The sequence below is a fragment of the Aptenodytes forsteri genome, unplaced genomic scaffold (assembly GCF_000699145.1).
Source record: "Aptenodytes forsteri isolate BGI_AS27 unplaced genomic scaffold, ASM69914v1 Scaffold70, whole genome shotgun sequence".
Taxonomy (NCBI): domain Eukaryota; kingdom Metazoa; phylum Chordata; class Aves; order Sphenisciformes; family Spheniscidae; genus Aptenodytes; species Aptenodytes forsteri.
Window position 1 is genome coordinate 1661965 of NW_008795690.1, and position 7114 is coordinate 1669078.

Genomic DNA, 7114 nt, shown 5'->3' on the forward strand with positions numbered 1-7114 from the left:
GAGAACGCCCCGTTCCTCCCTTGTACTCCCTGTGCTGATTCTGTTTTTTCAGAGGTGTGGGAGGTCTCGTGCGTCTGTAAGTTTATGAATTTGGTATCTTTCAAATCCTTACACCTTTCCTTACCTAGAAACAGGATAACTTCACCAAGCTTTTTCTGGAGTGAGATCATGAAAAGCTTTTGTTATAGCTGGAATGACAAATGCAGAATGATGCAGTTACACTTCTAATACAGTGTAATACTTCATCACGTAGTATAGTATACCTGAATGACCTTGAGTGCTTTTACATGTGAAATAAGTTTTCTTGAGCTGAGAACAGTATGCCATTATTTATTACTTACATCATGACTTGAGCTTATCACAGCTTTCAGGGTAGAATACAGAGAGAATATTAATTTAAAAAATACTATCTGATACACTTTGTAAAACAGAAAAACAAATGTAAATTTGTAATTTCCTTATTTTGGGGACCAAAGATGATTTTAGTATTGTACAGTATATACTTTCTAAAAATCTAAGTTAAGCATTTATTACTCTACAGAGACATTATTTACTATTTGGATTATATAGAAGGGAAATAAAGTAGCTGTGAGAGACAACTAAATTTCAAACATTAACATCCGTGTATATGATACATACACAGTTGATTCCCCCCACCTTAATTTTACACGGTGTATTGAAGAGGTGGTAATATTTTAAGACTGTTACCCAAGCTGCAGTCATCATAACAAAAGCTCTGAAGGAAGAAAATAGGGTAGAAAGTTTAAATTTTTTTTTTTTTTTTTGAAACTTGCTTAAATTGCTTCTCCCAGCCAGTTAGTCTTGCTTGTAATTGCTGATCACATAGGGATAATTTCTTTTAGTCCTTGAGAGTCCTGTTTAGCTCCATAAAGGGACTCAAAACCCACTGTAAATAAAACTAAATTAAAGCTAAACAGTTAAACCTTGCAGGAACGGGATGCATGAAACTGTAATGGTTCTGATTAGTCCTCTTTCGTCAAACTAAGCCCTCAGATATGCAATCTCCATGTATTTCTGCATGTAGAAATGACGGTAAACTTTGAAACTGTACACAGACATCAAAAGATTAATTAAAGCATAAGATATAATTGGAGCAACAGCATAATAACTGTTGTATAGTGTTGTAAGAATATATGTTTTCCTCTTAATGCTATGTATGCTCAGTTTTGTCAGCCTTAGTTCAAGTTTATCATACATTCCTGTAATGATGTGCAAACTGCCTACAATAGAAGTTTCTAAAACCATAATTAAGAACTGATTTGACAGTTTCATCGCTTCTTAGTAAAGCTGATTCCTTCTTACTCTCCACTTGTTCCTTTCATTTCATATATTCATGCCTCATCTATCTTACGTTTTAATATTTAATTTTTGTTAAGCCTTCTTCATTGATCTGTATAGTGTCTGCTTCAATATAAGGAAGATAAGAATACTGTGTCCAACGTCCTTTTGCTTGAGATGGTACTCTTCCCTTTTATGTTAGCTTATGATGCTTGGGCTGGATGTGCCGGGGGAAATTTTATTCTTTCCCCTAGGACTTCAGAAGCTAGCTGGTATACTGCATGTGTTCCTGTGTAAGCTTTCTGGTAGGAGCCATATGAATAGAGGTTGAGAGGATTAGAGATTCATCTACCTCTGCGTTTTTTGAGAGACAAGGTACTGACTCTAGAGATTTGATGCCTATATTTCAGTCTGTGCTATTCATCATGGGCTTTGTATTCAGAAGCATGGCATCAGCAATGAGCTGTGCCTTGGAAGCAGCTTCTCATCTTTTGCTTATAAGGTGTCTCTTACATGTGAATTTAAATAAAATCAGTAATGTGGGATGCTTCTTCATAGGCTTTGTCACGTGTGTTTCACTGTGCATCTCATGATATGCTCTATAATTGTTTTGTGTGTTTGTATTTCATTGTTGATTCTAGAAAGAAGAGGGAAAAACTGGTGGAAGTTTCCAATCTTCCCTAAGATAATCTTATTTTACACCCACCCCACCCCCCACCCCCCCCGAATTATTTTGTACCGTAAGATGATTGCCCCTTCCTAACACAGCAGACTTACTGGTTCTTAAAGTGCTGTGGAACAAGCAGGAGAATTGATCTGGTACAAGCTGCATGTGGACTGTTATGAGTGGATTAACCACTAGTTTTCCATGAACTTTAAGGTCCCTAAACAAATTTGGTATTTGTCACCTTTGTGCTATTTTGGGGATGTGCAGGCACAGCAAATGCTTATCTAATATGTGGTTTTATTAATGCAACCCTTTCCCCCCCATCTTCCTCAGTCCTTGTTCTATATCTGTTATTTTCTTGTCTCATGACAACTTTGTAAACATTCCTATTTGTTCTCTTTTGTGAAAACAAAACAAACAACCCAACAACCCAAAATAAGTAAGAATAATGTTTTTAGGGCATAATTAAAAAAACCCCAAACTTAATAGCAATTCAAATAGTGTAGAAGAGAATATCCTCTCTCCTGCTCAGATGAGATACTGAACAGCTTTGTACATGAAAATCAAAGCATAAACAACAGGTCTTATGCTGAAAGCTCTGGAGCCAAACATCTTCAGCAGGTATTTAGGATAAATAAAAAGGCACAATCTGATCATGAATTTGAGATGTGATAAAGGGCGAGAAGGAGAGAGAAACCCAAACTTGATGCTTAATAACCCAGTGCTTTCAAAATTATATGTGAACATTAATAATCCCCAACTGCAGAAGGAAGGATTGCTTCCGCACTTTATAGCGGAGGAGAGACACACACCTTGAACCAGTAGTAAAAGTAGGTGTAGAAGTGTTTGCTCCTAACGCTGGGGCCGTGCTGGCTGTGTAATACCGTTGGAGAGATTCTACACCGACGTTGTTAATGGTGCATCTTAAAACCTGAGGTATGTTGACAAATAGGTGTGATTATCAAATAACTTCTGCTCAGGTGAAGTGTGGTGCTTGGTTCACAGAGACCTGCAGGACGTAGATGCTTGCATCAGAAGGGCTCTATGTATCTAGAAGAAAGGATAGTTTCAGACTAATTTCTGCTCAGTCCCACTGAAATGAATAAAGCTGTCACATAGCATTTCTGAAAATCGGGTACTTAGTTCCTGTTGTTTATAGCACAAAATAATGGATTGTTTGGATGGCCAACAAAGCTCAAAAAGACTGTGAGATAGAGATGTGTATGTGAATATTAATGGCAACAAAAGTAATAATTTAGAAATGAAACTGAAGTAGGTACAAAAACCAGCAGAATATTTGAAAACAGTTTGTAGAAATTATGCCATATTCCTCTCCTTATTTTAACGGAGGGAGTTGGTTAAAAATGAATTTATACAAATATTCAGGAAATCTCTGAATGCCACTTTAGAGTTTTTCCTGGTATATTGTTTTCCCTGTTAGCCACTTGGCCACCTGGATAGATCTGTTTGACAGAGTCAGAGCAGTGCTGTCCAACCTGAAAGGGTTCCTTTGTTGTTTTGGTCTTATTTTTGTGTTGTCTTTTTAAAATCTGTCTATAATTTAACCATTTGTATTCTAAAATAATCTTTTAAAAAATCTGCTTACACTGTGATTTATGATAGCCTTTAATTTAGAGTATACAACACAATCTAATTTTCTTTTGGGATATGCAGCTTTCAAAAGTGTTCTTATATATGCCCAGAAATGAAAGTTGTCTATTTATCATGAAAATGTGATTAGATAAAGTTACCTATCCAGAATCCCAGTGCAACTCTTTCAAATGTGCTGGATGGATGAGTTAGTGAAATTGCCTTTTAATCTCTATGGGTTAATAAATATTTTTTTATAACTAGCCACAGATATTCCTTTTTAAATTATACTTGGCAAACAGAAGATATTTAATTTTATATACAATATACATAGTTACCTTGATTGACATATTTATAACATAGAGCTTTGTGTTTACTAGGAAGGTTTTATCTGTATACCATGGACTAAATGGGTAAAATTTTAAAAAGCCAGTTAGCATATATGGAAGGATATGGAAACTATCTTCATTAATTCAGAATGAGAACATAGGAGCATTTCAAAAAGCAATAGCCAGATCATATTAATGGAGTATCTGGGTGTTTTCTTATTTTTTGATTGGGGCTGGTCCCTACAGCTACTTTAATAACATCTGGATGTGAGCAACAGAATGAAGTATGACCATCTGCCTCTTTTGACTGTCACGGACTATTGTCTAGAATATGGGAAATTTCAGGGTATTGTATTTGTTTTGCTTTGGACAAATGTCTCAATAGACATATTTAATTAAAACCTTCACGTGTTTGAAAGAAAATACCCTCTCTTAACTAGGCTGATTTATCACCTTTGGTAACCTTTTAATCCCAAGTATTACTGTCTAAATATTTTTAGTAATGTTACATTTATCCTGATGTCTACAGGTTAAAGTGGTTCTGGCTAAGCACCCTTTTATTACAACAATCGCTACCTTCATTTTTCTACTGTTTATACTTTAATCTTGAATGTTTACCGGTTTCTACTTGTTGGGTATTGTGGAGGGAGAGTGTATCTTAGCACTACAGTTCATCCAGCTTTAACTCATACATCACAGTTCTGGAGTAAGAAAATATTTTGATTTATATATTGTGGCCAATTTATTGCATTTTTAAATGATTTCTATACTTAAGACACAACATTTATGACATAATATAACAAATGACTTAGCTAATCATTATATCTGTCTAGACTTACTCTCTTTTGTGTTAGTGTCATTTTGAAACTATTTGTATATGTTGAAGTTTGTAAGGGTTCAGGAACCCACAATAAATAGTAAAGTATGTATTTATTTCTCATTATAATGCTCAATTTTGATTTGGAAGTTGACACTTTGTATGTCTTTTCACAGAATTGTAGACCGAAAAACTGCTTCACCTAGTGTGCCTTCCATGTGTCGTATAAACACGTGTCATTCACAAAAATAGAGATGTAAATTTATTAAACCAGTAAACACTATTTTTGTAATGTGAGTCACTAATGCATCTCTGGCTTCATTGTGCTTTGTTTCCACTAATACCAGTTTTATGGCTACTATAGTCATTGCTTTCCCTTCGTGCACTAAATAGTAAATCGTGGTATCATTGCAAATCAAAAGATTGTGTAACTTTTGCTCTGCTCTGCCTTCAGCCGCTACCTGGAAGATGGAGATCAAGCAGATTGCTGATGTGAGCTAGAAGGTACTCCAAATTTCTTTCCTTGAGACTTGTGTAGAGATGCTCAGTGTGGGATACCTGTATCCTCAGTGCTGATTCTGAGTCCTCTAGAAAAACATAGCAGGCGTAACTCTAACCATTCTGATTCTAGCTCATAATTTATGATTTATGGTGTCTGAGGAAGGAGCATCCAGGCCTGACTGATAGACTTTATCCCTTGGGGATATAGGTCCTATACTGACAGATTTGTAATTGTGAACAGCTCAGAAGGATTAGTTGAAATAGTGGGTTAGAATTCCATCTCGGACTGAGCAAAGGGGATGCAATTTTCCTTTTATCATATGAGCACAAGTCTGCTGTGTAATACCCTTGGTATTTTGCTTTTGAAGTAAGAAAAATTGTAATGTTTTGCCAAGGAAAAATCTTACAAGCATACTCTATGTGTGAATGCAGAACCTGACTCTGTTGTCCTTACTCAGGCAAAATTCCCCATTGACTTAGGGGACTGCAGATCAGGTACCCATTTATCACCAAATCCTGATCAAGGATTTGAAGAATATCGTAAGTTAGCAAATGTTCATATAGAGACAATTTACAGCCTTGAAGCAATTTCACATTATTTTGGCAAGTGTTCTTGAAGTTCTCTGCACTTGAGGCCAGCTGATAAAATAGATGCTTTCTGCAGTGGTACCTACCAGCTGTGATCGCTGTCCCTTCAGTATCAGCAGCTGTAACTTACATGTGTAAGCGTAGCATCTTCCAGCTCTGTATGTGCAAATTGTGCTGTTAATGCTTGACCGGTTTCAAAGGCAAGAAAACATAACCTCCAACTTGTTTTTACACCAGTAATGATTTTTTCAATATGTTGTGTGCTTCTTTTCTGTTGGTTTTTATGCTGAACAAAAAAACACAAGCTGAAAAATTGTAAAGTCTTGCAATCCAGAAAGCAGTCTTGTTTTTAAAATCCATACTGTTATAGCATAATTTAAATGGTGTATTTATCAGTTTTAAATGTCATTTTGCTTTTCTAGTCTTTCATATATGGGCACAATACTTTCTGTAAATTTTTTTTATTTAGTTGTCTTTCTGTCTTTTTTTCTTTCTGATATTTGAAGATTTGAGCTCTGTGGATTTTCATGCTACTCTTCTGATCATGTCTTCATAGTAGTAAAAGTCTGTATTTTTGTATGTAGGGAAAATGGTAGTTTTCTAACACTTGATCAATATAGTATGGAATCATTTGTGAAGGACTTCCTGTTTAATAAATGGACATATTAAAGTACTAAAACATTGTCTTCATCTGTAAAGGCGACATATAAACTCGGTATACCAAGTGTTGCGGTTAATTAGTTGATAATCCAGTAAGTGCACTTGCTAAGTGCACTTCTATGCAAGTCAATGGCATAGGGGTTAAACATCAAACAAACCAACCCTGTCTGAGTTTTTTGTGACTGTGTCTCTGACAAGACAAACTTCATAGATGCAGGAGTTAATGAAAAACCATGTATAAGCAGTCCTTGATGAGAGGTTATATGTAGCAGAAAGCACATGGAACTGCTTTATTGCTGAAGTGGTTGTGGTGGAATTGCTCTTGCGGAGGTTTCTCCATCTGGTATGCTGTAATGGGCTGAAATGCTATATCTTGTGGTTTGCAGCATTGCGTTCTGGACTGAAAAGGAATTTTGGGGCTGAAATGAGTGAGTGGGTGGGTAATGCTCTGCCACCTCATGGGCTGTAGGTTGCAAGTCCTACCTTGATGCAGTCGGGACTTTTGGTATCCGGGCGCTTTAGGTGCGAGGTGAAAGCACTGAGTTAACAGGGTAAGAACTGGGGAAACGCACGGATTGTTGAATGAGTATTGTGGAAAGATTTGGGAATATCGATGATGCTTTTAAAACACTGCTTAGGGATAATGTGCGTGTGGGGAGGTGG